Below are 17,843 nucleotides of genomic sequence, written 5' to 3'. Positions count from 1 at the left end.
AAGTCTGTGTCTAATAATTTCAATTTGTGCATCTTCCATGGATCTGTTTCAATTTCTCATTTGATTCTCTTCAATTTTCAGTGAGTCATTGTCTTTCAATTACCAAATTATACTTAATTATCAGTATTGCATAAAATTATAGTAAAAATGATATTTTGGATTAAATTACATTCCTCCTAATAAGATTTACTTTTTCTTCTTCCTAGATACTATTTTAAGGGTGAATCACCTTAATAATTGAAATGATTAGAAATCTGGATTTAGTCTTGATAATTATTCTATTTCTGTTTCACATTATTGCTAGGATTTAGGCAGTCTTCTCAGCCTTCAGCCATCATTTTGGCTTTAAGAACTGGTGATAAGTCAAGGAGAAAAATGCTCCAAAATCTGGATTCACCTCCCTGGACTTTCCTTATTTTCAAAATCTTGATCCTGAAAATTTTCACCTTGATAAGCTTGCCAGTCATTTCAGTCATCTTTTACATATATAATTTGTCCAGTTTTATTGTTTGTCATCAGGAGAGTTGGTTCAGAGCAACATTCCCTCATTTGTGGAAGGAAAATGTTTAAAACTTTTGTGTGAAGTCTCATTTTATCTTCAAATTCATAAAATGTTTTACTGTTTGCAAATAATATCTATGTGTGCATATATATATATAAAAACATAAATGGAGGTATATGTATATCTATATATATCTATTTCTAACTATCTATCTATCATCTGTCTGTTTGTTTTAAATGATCTTTATATAGTAACATCAATGGCTAGAAAAATGCTTCCATTTAATCCTGTGGCTTCCCATCATCACAAACACACCAAAACATACCTCCAGGAATCAAAATATCTCATTTCCAGAAACTAGTAAATTAAATGAAGAGTTAAGTGAGCAATGAGTATTTCACCTCAAAGTGTTGCATACCAGTTTTATAGTTCAGAAGCTGAGTACTATAGAAATGGTAATGAAGTAGACTAATTTTTCCTTTGTAAATATTACTTTTCCACATATTTTGTTGTACTCATTAACTCAGTTGTCTACTTCTACCTAATTATTCACACCTTAGCACTGACTCAGGGAGGAAAGAAGATCCTGAATTCACAGAGGCTAGAAGAAACAGAATATAAATAAAAATTATATTCCATTAAACTATATGCTATGATAAATGACATTAAGAGAGTTGTGGACTCTTTGCAAGATATCATTTGGTTCATTTGACATAATTTATGAAATTAATTTAGCCCTAGATGTTGGCACATGAATAATGGTGCCATTTATTGCATGCTTAGAAGTGCCCTCTGAACACAAAAGGGAAAACTGGGCAAAACAAATCATCTAACATGGTATTTTCCAATATGTAAGACATGTGGTTCCAGAGTTTGGAATTAAATAATATTAAATCACAGACTGAAACAGTTTTCCGTTTCAAAGTTTTCTTTCAATACTGATTATCTCAAAAGAAAATCTTGGTTTAATTTTTGTTAGTTTTAAGGCATCTTAAACTCACTGCTAGTCCCTCCTCTTACCAAAGAGAGTGCAGACTTCCAGCTCTGAGCACTTGGCAGGCTGCAGTATCTAGCTAAAATTTAATGGCATTGCCCTTTCTTGTTTTGTTTTTATTGCATTTTTTTGTAATGTTACATTTTATTTATCACAAGTGGTATATTTTCCTTCTGCAGCAGTGTTTTTTGTTTCACTTTTGAAGATAGTATGTTAGGTAAAAAGTGAATGAATAGAAAATATTAGCTATTAGGTTGAATTATATGAAATTCTCAGTATTCAGCCATTGTGGTTGAATACCATAAAAAATGTCAATATTATGTTGTTCAAACTAATTACAATACTATAGGTATTATGTGGTAAGAAACAATTTGTGATGACGTTATGGGAATGTCTTAAATCTGGGAATACTGATATCATAATGAGTCCCTTTGACAGGAGCTCATATGATTAACAGTTGACAAGAAGAACTTTTTTTGCCCTCTTCTTAATGTGTTAAAGTCATTTTTTAACAAGGAGAGTGATGCTCACTTTGATTCTAGCCTTGGAGCCAGAAATGACCCATATACTGTCATTCTCTAATCTAGCATATTAATTCAGCAGATACTAAAAAGAACTAGCAAAATTAGAGGTTTGTGCCATGAGCCATGAGCCATAAACCAAAACATGACTTCAGTATATAATTGTCTGGCATATCCAAAACTTTGAGATTATTGAGAGAAATTTACTTTAGATTACAAAAGGCATAATATTCTAATTAAAACCACCACGTGAACTGGGCAAAGACCAGAGAAAACACAAATTTGTTAGTAAAGTTGATCCTTATCAGTTTCCAAGCTTCCACAAATAAAAGCCTTATTTCTATTATAATTCATCTGTTTATTCTTATTCCTAGATGAGTTATATCAAGAAGTTGTAGAAGGAAATTGTCACAACCGAAAAGCCTGGTACAGAATACAAATGGAAATAATTCTAAGCTATCAATATATAATCTCTGAAAGTGAGATCTCAGTACTAAAAATCAGAAGGTTATGAGATTAAAAAGAAAATTATAAATGCATTCCAAAAATGTGAGAAAATGAAAATGGAAGAGAACTTGAGGGGAAGCTTCTTAGAAGGAAAATAATTAACTCCTCTATCACTAGACATCTTTTCTTGTCCAGAGGATTCACCCAGCCCTTTCACCAGTGACCATGAAAATTGATGCAGTGTTACATATACATTTTAAATGTAAAATGAAGGAAGAAAATAAATAACCAAGGCCACAGTTTCCAAACCAAGAGAAAAAGAAAATGGAACATCATAAAACTATACAAGCAAAAAGGAAAATCAATAAAATTCAGTGCAACACATCTTCCTGCTCACTTCTGAGCACACAAAGTCTACTCATCTAAAATGCACCAGGTCTATGGTATGTGTTATAATCTTTCACGCCTTCAGAAATATGATCTATCATTAGAAGCACTGAAAAAGACCAGTTGGCTTCACTAATTGTGGTTTTCGCTTTCTTCCAAACTTAGGTATTGACCAGAACCCTGTGGGCTTTGGATCCATGTTAGAATCAACAGAACAGTCAGAGAGAAGGTAGACACTAAGAACAGTGTTCTTCACAGAAAATGCTAGTTCTCACTCTTACAATCCTGATTCAGAGAATCTGAGAGCTTATTGTCTCTCTTACTCCTCTTCTAGGTAGAGCAATGCCATTTCTATACCAGGATGTTAAGGTACCACAACCTCACCCCATCCCTGGTGATTGAATATTTTCATGATCTCAAAATTACTAAGAAGAGTAATTCTCAAGATTAACTTTCCATCAAAATCATCAAGTTTTTTTTTAATTAATGTAAATTTCTAAGCACCATCTTCAGCTTAAAGATATGATACTACCTGGGAATTTACAGGGATGTGCATTTTTTTAAAAATAGGATATTCTGATATAGCCAGTCATAGAACCATATTTGGGTGCCATTGTATAAAAGTACTCATCTCTCCCCTTTATCTTTATAATGGGCAAAATTTAATAGCATTCTTCTCTACCTTTGAATAAAAAAGACTCTATAAAACCTTTCCCCATTCCCCCCCAAAATGTGTCAGAATACCCCACCTTAATTAGTCTTAACTTCTTTATCAAATATCTTCTTAAAATATCTCACCCATTTCCTTTTAATCTCTTCCTAAATCCTAATGTCCTAGGTCTGTTAAGTTCCTATATAAATATTGCAATATGTAAATAATCCCTAGTAGTGAAGGCTGGCTAGCCTTTACTGGCATCACATTTCTCCTAGCCTGAATATATATCAGGAAAACTAGAAACATATTTCTACTATTGAGCCTAATAAACTGACAAAAACCTATTTAAAAATTCTTAGCCACCGAGCATTGTGAAAAAAGGCAAACTGCAATATTCCAAATTTCCCAAGTGGCTTGTTATAAGCATTTCCCCATGTCACTTAGAGACATTGCAGAGAATTCCAATAATATCCGCGTGTTTGGATCAAGACCCTGTCTTCACTGCAGTGTTTTCTGCTGGCTGGGATTTTGTCTAGTAAAGATGCTCCAGTGGGATGCTCTGTTGTATGGCCTAGGGGGAAGGTACAGAATGTCTTCCACAGTTAAGTTCTTGATCAAACCTATTACTTCCATGGCTCCTTCCTACTTTATCCTACCTTATGCATAGATCATGATGGATTCAAGATGCCAAACCATATTTTTATTACACCCCACATTATATGAGTTCCTTGGCTAGGTAGAAAATGTTATGAACAACTCAGGTGTCCTGGACTTATCTCTGTTAGTAGTGACCTATATGGCAGTGTCAGCCACTTACCTCTCTGGTCCTTAATATGTTTAACTGTCAGTAGATGGCATTCGTCAGGACAAGTAGCTTTAAACTGTTCCTTTAGATATATAGAATAATATATCAAACACTCCTGAAGTGTAACATTAACAGCCAAAACCAAATTCTTTCATATCAAAAACCCTTTCTCTCCATTGGAATAGTAGGAGAGGTAACCATAATCTACCCTGAATTACTGTATATCATTATCTTTTTTGCTTTTAGAGTTTTAAAACTGTATTTGTATCTTTAAAAATATGTATATTCTTAGTTTTATACATTTAAAAATTTATATAAATAGTTTCATAATATATATTCTTATGTGACTTGTTTCTATCCATTATTATTATTGTATCAGTAAAGACCAAAATGTATATATCCATTCCCCTGTTGATAGATATCTGGATTGGGTCCAATTACTGCCATAAAAATTTTTATACACCCCTCTTGGTGGCCATGTGTATTTATTATACAGAAACATTTTAGAATCTTAGTGTATACTCATCTTCAACTTTACCAGGTAATGCCAAATTACTTCCAAAAGTGGTTGTATCAATGCATAATCCAACCAGAAGTGTGTAAAAATCCCTGTTATTCTAAATCACATCAGTACTTATTACTCCAGATTTTTTTTTCAGTTTGGTGGGTTAAAATTTTATCTTCCCTGCACTACCACTAGCAATTAGATACATTCTATTGTAAATGAAGACTCACAGAACTCAGAATGATAATACTTACAAATCTATATTTTTAGAGAGAAAAATAATACAAAATAGCAAGCGAATTAAAGTAAGGATATCCATCAAAGTTAAAGGCTGCTTAACAACGAGAAGTCCAGGGAGGATAGGTATGAATTCCAATTGTCCTCTCTCTGTAAGGGTCATGACAAATGTACCTTTTCTCTCAATAAGGAACCACAAACCTGTGCATAGCATACCTAGGAAAAGGGAGCCCAAGATTGAGTTTCAGCCTAGTCTTATTATACCTTCTTGATCAGACAGACACAGTTCCTGTACAGAACTGTCCCAATGACAGAGCTCTCCGGGGGTTTCATGAAAACCAGGTGCAAATCTTGGTGGCCTTGTTATTAATAAACAATGGTGACAAGCTGATCTAAATCACCCCAGGCTCCTTGGACCCATGATAACGAAACAAAACTATTAATCAATATGTTTCATACCTTGTCTGGGAATCAATATTGTACTGAAACATTTTTATCTTAGTAAAATAGTTCAGGTCAGTTCCAGGCCTCTGTACATCATCATTTTTGCAATTTGAAATTCTCTGAAGACTAATGGATAAATTCATATATTAATTGATAGCTTGAAATTTCTCTCTTATGAAATTCCTGTCCTGGCTTTTTGATCATTTTTTTCCTGAGTTTTTTTTTTTTTTTTTTTTATCTTTTTTGTGCTGGTTTTTAAGAGTCTCTTACATATTTTGGATACTAATTCTTTACTACAACTTACTCTCTCATTTACAAATTCAAATTGTCATGTATAGACTGTCTCATCCTCTCATTCATAGTTTTAACCTTCCTCTTATATTTTTGCTCTTTGTCCTAGATTTCAAATGGTTTACTCTGAATCATCTTCTAATTCACTAATTCTCTTTTCACTTGCATTTAACTGTTTAACTCACTGTATTTGTTAGCTAATTAATTAATTAATTTGTTACATAAAAACAACTCAAAACTCAATAGCTTAAACCACTGATTGTTCACTGTCACCCACAAGTCTATGGATTGTCTGGGGATTGGCTCATGTAGGCTGAACTCAGCTCAAAACTCTGTTGATTCCAGATAATAGGTGGATCAACGGGGATTGGTAGATCTAGGCTTAGTTTGGCTAGGAAAGCTTGATTGGGATGACTCTGGTCCATGATGTTCTCATTCCTGACATGTTTTTCTAATGATGATGGAAGGAACAAAAGAAGGCCAAAGGAAACACACACACGTGTGTATATATGTATATATATATATATACATATACACACACACACACACACACACACACACACATATCCACATCTTATCCTATTGATTGTATATCTCTGGAGAACCCTAATACAAGAGTTTTTTTTTTTTAATTTCAATTCCTTTTTTTATTTGTAGAATTATACCAGATTATTTTTCAAAATCTGCCTTATCAGTTTGATTCTATTTAATCTCTTTAAGTACATATTACATATTTAATACATTTAAGTATATTTAACATTGTATATTTTAATATATATTTAATATGCTTAGCATTCATTATGCTATAAGATCTTAAGTCTTTGCTTATCTGAGTCTATAGATTTTTGTTCTGACCTCCATTTTGCCTGATTCCTTTTTCTCTGGTTCCTTTCAAGATTTTATCTTTGTCTCTAATTTTCTTCAGTTTGAATATGATAAACCTTGGTGTAGTTTAAACAAAATTTTTTGAGCTATTTATCCTACTAGGTGTTCTCTGAGCTTCCTAGACCCTTGTGATTATGTGTTTGTATTAACTTTGGAAAATTCTCAGCCATTGTGACTTCAAACATTTCTTCTGATTTTTTTTTTTTCTTCTCCTTCTGGTATTCCAATACATACAAGTTCTACCTCCTGGAATAGTCCCACAGTTCTTAGATAGTCTTTCCATTTATCAAAATTACTTTTTCTGTTTCCATTTCAGTTTTAGAATTTCCTTTAGGCATATCTTCAAGTTCACTGATTTTTCTTCAACCATGTCCATTCTATTGATGAGCCTATCAAAAGCGTTCTTCATTTCTATTAGTGTTTTTGATTTCTAACATTTCCTTTGGCTTCTTAGAGTTTTCATGTAACTGTTTACATTACCATCTGTTCTTGCATGTTGTGTATCTTTCCATTACAGTCCTAAGCATTGTAGTCAAAGTTATTTTAAATTTCTAGTCTGATATTCCAAAATGTCTATCATATCTGAGCTTGGATTTGATGCATGCTTTGTTTTTTTAAACTGTGTTTTTAGCCTTCTATTATGCCTTGTAACTTTTTGGTTGAAAGCCAGAAGTGATATACCCCATAAAAGGAACTGAGTAAATAAGCCTTTAGTGTGAGGTCTTTATGTTTATTTGTCTAGGAGTTGGTCTCTTTACTGTTTGCTGTAGCTGTAGGTGTCAGAGAGTAAAATTTTCTCCAGTGTCTTTGTTTTTGTCTCTTATGATGTTATTGGGTTTACCCAGAGGCTCCTTCTGAAATAGGATCTGAAGCATCCAGTTAGTCTATTTGAAATCCTCTGTTATGATACAGAAACCTGATTGACATTGTGGTAAGGTGGTAAGATTGGTAAGACTACATTCTATAATCCAATAATTACATCTCTGTCTTTTCATGAGCCTATGCCTTTTGGCTGTGATTCTCAAAGTGGTTTTCAACTTGTTTTCCTCTCCCTCAGGTGAGACGGGGTTGGATTTAAGTATTCCACTTTCTCCAGGTCAATTAGGCTTTGGTAAACTTCAAGTTGGTTATGTAAGGTTATGGTAAAATAGTGTCTTTTGAGGAGTGACGGAACTCCTTTGTTGAGAAGAGAATGCTCTGGGTGTATTTCAGAATGGTTACTTTCTCTTCCTCTCCACCCCCCCCCCCCCCACCGAAGTCTAAGGGGAGTTTTCTTCAATCTGCACCCTGAGGTGAAGGTGGTAGATCTCCAAGAGGTAAACCTCACAAAAGTGTGGGGGCCCCTAAAGGTCAGGCCGCAGGAGCTTTTACTCCAAAGCTAGTCCTCACGTAGCCTCTAGAAATTCTTCAATCACACTTTAGTTCTCTTATGAGTACCGGCTCCAGAGACAGGGTTCTGATTGGGCTTCTGCTCTAGGCAAGCAGAAGGTAATGTGGTTTTTGGTATCTAATTCTCTCTCCAGTTTTTAGGACATCAGTTTGCCCTGTGACATCAATTATCTGATGGGTCTAAAAAGAGTTGTTGATTTTCAGTTTGTTCAACTTTTTACTTGTGAGAACAGGAGTGATAATTTCTAACATCTTTATATGTTTGACCAAAAACCATATGCCTTATTTCTTCATGAATTTCTTTTTAATGTTTCTGTAAGCTTATATTCCTTTGGAGTTTTACCTGTGGAATTCTATAACATCTGTGCTGAGAATGCATTCCTTGAGAGAGGATTTGCGTTTGCTTCTGCTAGACCCTTGAGGGAACTCTAGCCCAGGAATATTTTACATAATTTCTTGAGTCAGGACTTTTAGATACTGTAGGCCTTAATTCTCAACTTATGTGAAGGCTAATATGTAGTTAAGAACTTTTAGAGTAAACTTTTAAACTGTTATCCCACCTAAGACTCAAGGCTGGGATTGGCAAGGCTCTTTGCTTTTTCCCTTCACATGGTGTATATTTTTCTAATCTGTCTTTTTTTCTGAGGAAATATCGTGTTATGAATCTCAGCTTTAAGGGTGAATGTTGTGACTCTGCAAGACTCTTTCTCCTCTTCTCCACAAGATGGTTAAAAGAAAAGCTATAGCTTACTAGAAATCTACAAATACTTTTATGAAATTCTCCGTTTTATTCCACTTTATTTCTGTCTACTTTTTTCTGTCCCTTAAGAACTTCTATTTTACTGAGTACTAAAATACATTTAAATTTTATTTTTAATTTCCATTTTTTTTTGTGAAAGAAATGTGTTCAGTGTACCTCGCCCACCATGTTGTGAGGAATAGAAGTCTAGCTCAGCTTTTATCTGTTTTATATACTAGGATTTAAAATTAATAATATATTTTGGATAAATGTTTCTATGACTACAAAAATGTTAAAAATCATTAAATTAGAAAATATCTATGAGTGTTTCCTCTTCTAAATTCAGTATTGTAGTTAAAAATACGAGCTTTGGGGCCAGATTAACTGAGTTTGATTTCCACCTCTGATAATTATTAGAGTGACCTTAGGCTAGTAACTGGAGCTTTCTGTACTTTAATTTCTTCATCTTTAAAATGAGGATAATACTATCACCTTCCTCATAGGCTCAATAGGAGGTTTAATGAGATGGCATATCTAAAGCCCCTAAAATTGTGACTGCCACATAGCAAGCATTCAATAAACCTCTACTACTACACTAATACTATTATGTATTTTGTTGTATTTATTATTGCTGTTGTTTTGGGATCATTCTTAGTTAGTTGTTATGGATTGAATGTTTGTGTCCCCCCAAAATTCGTATGTTGAAGTTGTAACCCCCAATGTGATGGTATTTGGACATGGGAGGTAATTAAGTTTAGATGAAGTCATGAGGGTGGTGTCCTCATGATGAGATTTGTGCCCCTGTAAGAAGAGGAAGAGACACAAGAGCACTCTCTCTCTCTCTTCTTTCTCTCTCTCTCTCTGCAGGAGCACACGCTGAGAGAAGACAGCTGTCTATAAGCAAGGAAGCAGGCCTGCACTGAACCTTCAGACTCCTTGATCTTGGATTTCTCAGCATTGAACTATAAGAAATAATTTTCTGTTGTTTAAGTCACCCAGTCTGCAATATTTTGTTACAGTAGCCTGAGCAGATTAAGATATTGTCTATTTTCAGATCATGAGTAAATCTCTGTTCTTGCACTAATATGCAAGAATTACTTATCTCTTTGGAATATACTGCTTGACTGAAGTCAATACCTCTAGATGAACATAAGCTGGCCACACACAGGACACCTGGAAGTAGGTACTATTGCCAAGAAAGAAAAAGTGAACATTTTCCTTCAGGTGCAGCGCTATGTACTGTCCTACAAACCTACTTTGTTCAAAGCTGGTGTTTTTCTTTCATCCAAGGACAGAATTTCATATCCTTTATAAAGTTGAGAGTTTCTGCTGTCTATAGACTGAATAGCTGTACTGGACTCTCCTCGTTTAATTTCTTTATGCCCCTGGGCAATAAAAAGATAGATTTTCAGGTAAAATCAGTGACGTGTTACAGGGAGGTGACTTCCACATCTACCTAGACTTGTACTTCCATCTTTTCTCCTAACATCACATCACTGAGGACCAAAGCTATCCATGCCACTCACATTCATTTATTCACCTCAAGTGTTATTTACCAATTTTATGATAGGTGCTATGCTAGGCACTTGTGATACTGTGTGGGTTAACAAGAAATTCCTTCTCTCCAGAAAGTCACAATCTAGTGACAAAATTCATCCACTTAAAGAATGTACATATAGTGCCTGAGGGGGTGAAAAAAAGGCTTCACTGAGTGGAAGTGATATTTGATCTAGGTCTTGAAAGTTGAGAAGGAATCTACCCATTGGAGAGAAAAGAAAGTACATTCCAGGCCAAGTGAACATTATATGGCAAAGTATATGAGTCAATCATTTGGAATAGTATGGCTTCATTTAGCCAACCCACGTGGCTGAAGTGTAGGATGTATTTGGGGAGGAGGCACAAAAATGAGTCTAAAAGTTAAATGGAGAGCAGAGGCCTCATATGCTAAGGTTTGGGGCTTTGTCTTGGGGGTAGTAGGCCTACAGAGCAGAGAGTTAAGCAGAGAAGGACATAATCAAGTTTGCTTTTAAGAAAAAAGGCAGTGGGAAGTGGGACGAAGAATTCTCATGTTGAGACCAATTAGAGGACAGCTGTGGTGATCCAGGTCTGAGCACAAGCAAAGGCAGTGAAGACGGAATTAAATGGGAATGATTTGAAAGATGTTAACAGGCAAAAATGACAGGACTAACTGAATGATTATAAAGGAAGGATGAGAAGAGCAGGGCAGGGCTTCAGAAAGACTTCTAGTGTGGATGGCATATTTAACTGACATAGAGAATACAAAAGTGAAAGCATTAGAAGAGCACTCATTTGTTTTTAATTCTATACCAGGAAAAATTGGGCAAGGCTTGATCATGTAACCACAAAGGCCTTTGCACTCTTGAGTTTCTGGACCCCTGCAGTCCAGGCTTGCTGCTGTCCTGTCTTTCCTTGGAGCAGGCCCCAGGGACTGCACCTACTCCCAAGTCTCTGAAGCTGCAAACACCAACTTTATCCCTCGAGGATTCTCTCCCCTGGAGCTTCCTTGCAGAGAGTAACAGTCTTCCCAGCTTCCTCCTTCCTTCCAGTCCCCAAAGACGAATGCACATGACATTTAAAAAAATTACTATTAATCACCATAGAGAAATGGAGAAAAGCAAGAATAACACTAAGGAATTGCAAAGTTTAAGAAATTGTACAGACTTCTTTATCCTTCTCTTACTGAGAAAGTAACAGAGAACCCATTACTGCATTTTGTTACACCTTTATTGCTAATGATGGAGGGCAGCCATCTCCTCAAGCTAGTGCCAGTCTTTTAAGAAGAGGGCATGATGACTCTTTTCTCATGAAAACCCTTTCCTTTAAAGAACTGGCCTGATTTCCTTCATATCTGCCCATTAGTTCAACAAGTATTTATTGAAACTTGCTTTCTCCAGGCACTGTGCTGGGCCCTGGGACTACAGTAGTGAAAATGACATAGTTCCTGCATTGCAGGCTCACCCAATAGTGGTGGAAGAAGCTGGACACTTTACCAGGCAGTGTCCTTTTCCCAACCAAATAACATATTCAGGTCGCCTCCATGGTGGCAGGAATATTTTTTAAAAATATGTTTTGTTTCCTGCTGTCCATCACTCTTCCATCACCAAGAATAGAGCTCAGCTAATAGCTGGTGCATAATAAATGCACTTTGAATCATGAAATGTCCTTTGTCCAAAAGGGAAAGGTATTTGACCACTTCCTCAAAAAATCATTGATTCCTTTTATGACTGAGATATTCAAAAATAGTCCTATAAGAATAATATTCTTCATATTCAGAAAACTATTATTAAAAAAGTAATTCATTTGTTGGAATTGACTTTACTTCATTCACAACTTTACTCCTATTCTGTGAAGTGTATTAAGAATACCAGTTAGTGAGTTGCACTAGGATTTTTTAAGTTTAGACCCTAAACATGGGGTATAGGGAGACAGAGGAGGAGGCCATCAATATGAGGACTTCAAGACACCACTGGGCTTCTTATACTGAGATTAGTATATTTTGGGTCCATACTTTTGGCAGATTGTATTTCCCAGAGGTGGCAGATTGTATTTTCAGTGATATCTCCCAACGCACATGCTCTTCTTTCAGTGTGATTTTAACTCTCCTTTTATTGAGAGGTGGTGTCGCAGTTCTCTCTCCTTGAATATGGGTGGGCTTGTAGCAAAATTGATGTTACATGACTTTTGAAGCTAAGCCATAAAAGCAACATAGGTTCTGCCTGGCTTTCTTGGAACACTGACCCTTGGAGCTCTGAAAAACCATATTAGCAGTCTGGCTGTCTTCAAGCCACCATGCTGTGAGGAAGCTCAAACTAGCTTACATGCAGAGACCAGAAGGAGAGAATGGGTGTGAAGCTATTTGAAGAAATAGATAACTGAAACAATAGTAAATATTGATTCATATTGAGTCATTTTCACTCAAAACTGGCATGTAGTATTGTTGTGTCCTAGTGTTCATTCCTTATTGAATTCTTAATAGCACTCAAATATATTTTTTCTCTTTTCTTCCTTCCTTTCTTCCTTCCTTTCTTCCTTTCTTCCTTCCTTTCTTCCTTTCTTCCTTTCTTTCTTTCTTTCTCTCTTTCTCTCTTTCTTTCAGAATTACCTCTCCATCTGTGGTTGGTCTTGGAGGAAGGGTAGGTAAAACAATATACCAAGGGTGAGTAAGAGTTCAAGTTTCTCCAAGGACATTAAATCTTGGAAAGAGTAAAATAATTACCAAAAAATAGAGCTTATTCATCCCATCCATCATGATGAGGTTATTAGTCAATGTTCTCTAAATCCCTGAAGTAGTTCCAGCTCTCATCCTATTCTAAATACACTTTTGTGAACTTTTCTGTAATCCTATACAAATTCCTGTTCTGTAAAAATTGTCTGGCATACAATTTGTGTACATTCCTAGATAATCCAAGTTGAGTTTTGAGTTTCTATATGCAGATTGATCAACCCATACAAATAATGACAACAAACCACTGCTGAATCTCCAGCAGATCAGCAGATCTGGTCCAGCAGACCAGAAGATCATTTTGGCTCCTAACACATTTCTTAATTTGATATTCCCTAGCCAAATTGACGTTTAGGAGTTCCTGAGGTCAGAACCTCCTTTTCCTCTATTTTTATTATATCATAGATACTGTAATACTCTTATGTGTACAAATGAATATATATTCCTCAGAAAACGTAGAAAGTAATGATAAGCCAAATGGAGCAGAAGAGAAAAAGAAGAAATTGAATCTCTCCATATTATCAAGGGACATAAAATTGCAAATTAGAAGATGCTCAATTTGAACTAATTTAGCTAAGAAAGAAATGTATTGGCTCATATAAACAAATTGCAACAGGGCAAGGATGGTGATGTTATCAGAGATGACTGGGTCCAGGGAATGAACATGTCAAGACTTTCTCCCTATTTTCATCTGTACTTATCTAAGTGGAGTTGTACTACCTCATACATCACAGATTGGGAGTAGAAGGATTTAACTACAGGCAATTCCAGGCTGAGTCTAGCACCAATGCATATAGGTGACCTCCAGGAAAGAAATATGTTATCCAGCTGACCCTTTGTCTTTATTTGAAAGCTGTAATTTTCAAAAGTTCTACAAATTTCTTTCTGAGTATGAGACAACCTGACCAATGCATATAAACTAGTTAGCATGAGACAATCAGTTCTGTCCCCCTCAGTCACTTCCTGTTGTACAGTTAGTTAAATATTTGACTCTTTGATATTGACACAGACTCCAACTCCATTTCTACTGCCATGAAAAAGTGATTCCCTGGTAATCCTCATTATGTCACTAGAAGTAACACTTTTACCCAGCTTTGGTTGCCAAATTCATATGATGATTCAGAAGTTTCTGGCATTCATAATACCTAGATCCCAGGCTACAGAAAAGTTACCATCTACAATCAATCCAAAGGCTTCTTATTTCATAAGGAGGGAGAAAAAACATATATATATTAAATACCTACTGTTTGTCAAGTACATGCTTATTTCTCTGAATATGTTTCTCAATCCTTTCCCTCAACAGTGTGAAATTTCCTGGTCAGATTCAGAGGCTGCCCTAAGGTATATATTCTAAGAGATCACAGCACCTCCATTCTTGGGCAAGGGTCCAAGTCTTCTATCATAGCTGTTAGGGTTTTAGAGGATCAAAACATAGCAAGTCTATTTCTCACCAAGATTTGGGACCAATTAATAGATAGACACAAGAAGATGGGAACCAAATTGTTAGCTTCATTACTGATTTTTTAAAAAAAACTAGATTGGAGGACTTGGATGAGATTTGCAAACAAATAGGATTCTGCGGCTCTCTGTCCCATACTCATCCTTTCATATTCTTTGCTTGGTTTAAATGTTGGGTCAGCCTGGCTAAGGGATAGTGCCTACAAAGGACATATGCATGCCTAAGGCAGGTGCTTCTCAATGTCTTGAGGCAACAGAAAAGAAAGGAGAACAATTCTCCAGTATTTCAGTCATTGACAGGAATATCTTACTTGATAAGGAATTGTGGACTGATGACTATTGCTATTTCATGGGAAAATGTTGAATATATAGAGAAGGAATAAAAGTCAGGAGTATCATTCTTATGGTGGTAAGTCCACTTAAAAACATGAAGAGAGTGAGATAAGTGGTTCCTCCAACGCTGCATGTTCCTGGATGCTACAAGTACACTAGCTATGAATGGGAACAGTAGTTTAGGTTAACCAAGTGGTCTACACTCAAGCTCAGGGGCTTCAGTTTTCTCTCCAGGTCAAATTTAGCAGCCCTGAAGTCTTCAAGTGCTGATAATGCAGGCAACCATCATGCATCACTTTCCATCCTTTCTCAGGTACTCTAACATCCCTCAACCAGAAGCTCATTCACATAATATTCTCTCTGCCCCTAAATCCAAACTTATCTCCATGCCCTCCGAAACCTTGTCATATTGCCCGTGGGCTATGGCAATATATCATCAACATAATACCCTACAATTATTCTCAAATTTTTCTCTGAATGGTCCCTTCCCTTTTTTATCAAACTGAAACATGGATAACCCCTGAGAACTCTACTTCCCTACATCTCTCAATCACATGCTAGATTTCTCACAGTTTTACATACCTTTTGACACTTAACTCATATCTATTCCCTCCTTACTTCTCATTGCTTCTTTCAAACAATTTTGTTCTTTCAAAGACCCCCAACTTCTTTAAAGTGAATATTATCAGATGTCATCATCTACTTCTGATTTTTGATGTTGCCATTTACCCTTTCAGTCCTTCCTTCTCATTTATAGATGACCATATATATCCTTCTTCGTTACTATTTTTGTCATTTTTGACACTCAACTTGAGCAGAACAGATTTAGCCAACATGCTGGCCTCTCACATCTTCTAAGTCCTTCACCAAAAATATCTTCTTCCACAACACTTCAGTCCCTCCTGTAATCATACCCTGAGATTTATACCAATAACTGCATCTGTGTGTGTCTCTCTTCCTTTGTCACTCTCTCTCTACAACTAATACTTATTTTACTTTTAATTAATTTTCCCTTGAACTCTCACTCCAACAGTTATCCAATATCAGTGAGATTTCTAATCCATTGACTCTGATATTTATCCTGCCAATTACCCTCCTCCCATTCTCACATCCTAATTTACCCTCATTTCCATAGGTTGGCATAATAATTATTTTCAAAAAATACTCAACGTCCCTGTTCACATTTATTACCTTCATAGTCCCTGCATTTTTTTCTATCCTGTGTAACAAATTACCACAAACTTAGTGACTTAAAACAACATCCATTTGGCACTATTTATAATAGCCAGGACATGGAAGCAACCTAAATGTCCATTGACAGATGAATAGATAAAGAAGCTGTGGTATATATATATATATATATATATATATATATATATATATATACACACATACACAATGGAATATTACTCAACCATAAAAAAGAATGAAATAATGCCATTTGCCGCAACATGGATGGACCTAGAAATGATCATACTAAGTGAAGTAAGTCACACAGAGAAAGACAAATATCATATGATATCCCTCGTGTGGAATGTAATTCTTTAAAAAATGATATAAATGAACTTATTTACAAAACAGAAACAGACTCACAGATATCAAAAGCAAATTTATGGTTACCAAAGGAGAAACATGGAGGGGGGAGGGATAAATTAAGAGCTTGGGATTAACATACACACACTACTGTATATAAAATAGATAACCAACAAGTACCTACTGTATAGCATAGGGAACTCTACTCTATATTCTGTAATAACCTATATGGGAAAAGAATCTGAAAAAGAATGAATATATGTATATGTATAACTGAATCACTATGCTGTACACCTGAAACTAATACAACATTGTAAATCAACTATACTCCAATAAAATTTAAAAAACATACACAACATCCATTTGTTATTTCACAGTTTCTATGTATAATGGAATACTACTCAGCCATAAAAAGGATGAAATTTTTCCATTTGCAATAACATGGATGGACTTGAAGGGAATTATGCTAAGTGAAATAAGTCAGACAGAGAAAGACAAATACTGTATGATATCACTAATATGTGGAATCTAAAAAATAAAATGAGCTAGTGGATATAGCAAAAAAGAAACAGACTCACAGATGAAGAGAACAAACTACTCATTACCAGTGGTGAGAAGGAAGGGAGGAGGTCAAGATAAGGATAGGGGATTATGAGGTACAAACTACTATGTATAAGGTAGATAAGCTACACAGATATATTGTACAGCACAGAGAATATAGCCAATATTTTATAATAACTATAAATGGAATATAACCTTTAAAATCATGACACACTATGTTGTACACCTGAAACTTATGTAATGTTGTACATCAACTATACCTCAGTAATAAATAAATAAACAAACAAACAAATAAATAAATAAATAAAAGAAGTCTAGGCATTACCTGGACTCAATGTTCACGGTATCATAAGGCTGAAATCAAGTTGTCAGCTGGACTGTGTTCTTCTCTGGAGGCTCTACTAAAGAAGGACCCACTTTCAAGCTCCCTTAGGTTGTTGGCAGAATTTCTTTTTCTTCTGGCTGTAGATTTCATGGAATTTCTTTCTTCAAAGTCAACAAAAGAGAGTTTCTGCTGTCTAAAGTCTCTATCTTCAGGGAAGGCTTGCTTACTCTTTTAAAGGACTTACCTGACTAGGTGAGACCCATCTAGGATAATCTCTGATTAACTCAAATTCACATGATTAGGTATCTTAATTAGACATCTGCAAAATCCCATCACCATTTCCATATTTTATTGGTTAGAAGTCAAAAGGAAGGTATTATATGTGAGACTTTTGGGGATCAATTTAAGGTGTGTCTACACAGGCCTCTCAAAATCTCAGTTCTGATTTATGTTGGTTCAATTGAACTCACTGCTAACTCTGCCCCTGCACCCAAACATACAAATATTATCAGTTAAAAAAAAAAATCACACACTTGGCTGTTTGGTTACTTTTCAAACACATGGAAATAAACCTCAAATGGCTATTTAA

The 17,843-nt window shown here is 35.4% G+C and overlaps 1 long non-coding RNA gene across 1 annotated transcript in view; it reads right to left on the bottom strand.

The window, feature by feature from the left end:
• LOC309627355 overlaps nt 1-17,413 on the bottom strand; it is a 96,992-nt gene extending 79,579 nt beyond the window's left edge. The window contains exon 1 of the long non-coding RNA XR_014243699.1: nt 17,255-17,413. This is a non-coding gene — a long non-coding RNA (uncharacterized lncRNA). The remainder of the gene's footprint in view (nt 1-17,254) is intronic.
• Between the last annotated feature and the right edge of the window lie 430 nt (nt 17,414-17,843).

The sequence above is a fragment of the Balaenoptera borealis genome (assembly GCF_965194805.1).
Source record: "Balaenoptera borealis genome assembly, chromosome: 4".
In the NCBI taxonomy this organism is placed as follows: domain Eukaryota; kingdom Metazoa; phylum Chordata; class Mammalia; order Artiodactyla; family Balaenopteridae; genus Balaenoptera; species Balaenoptera borealis.
The sequence above is the reverse complement of the archived record's forward strand: the minus strand, read 5'-3'. Positions and strand labels throughout refer to the sequence as shown.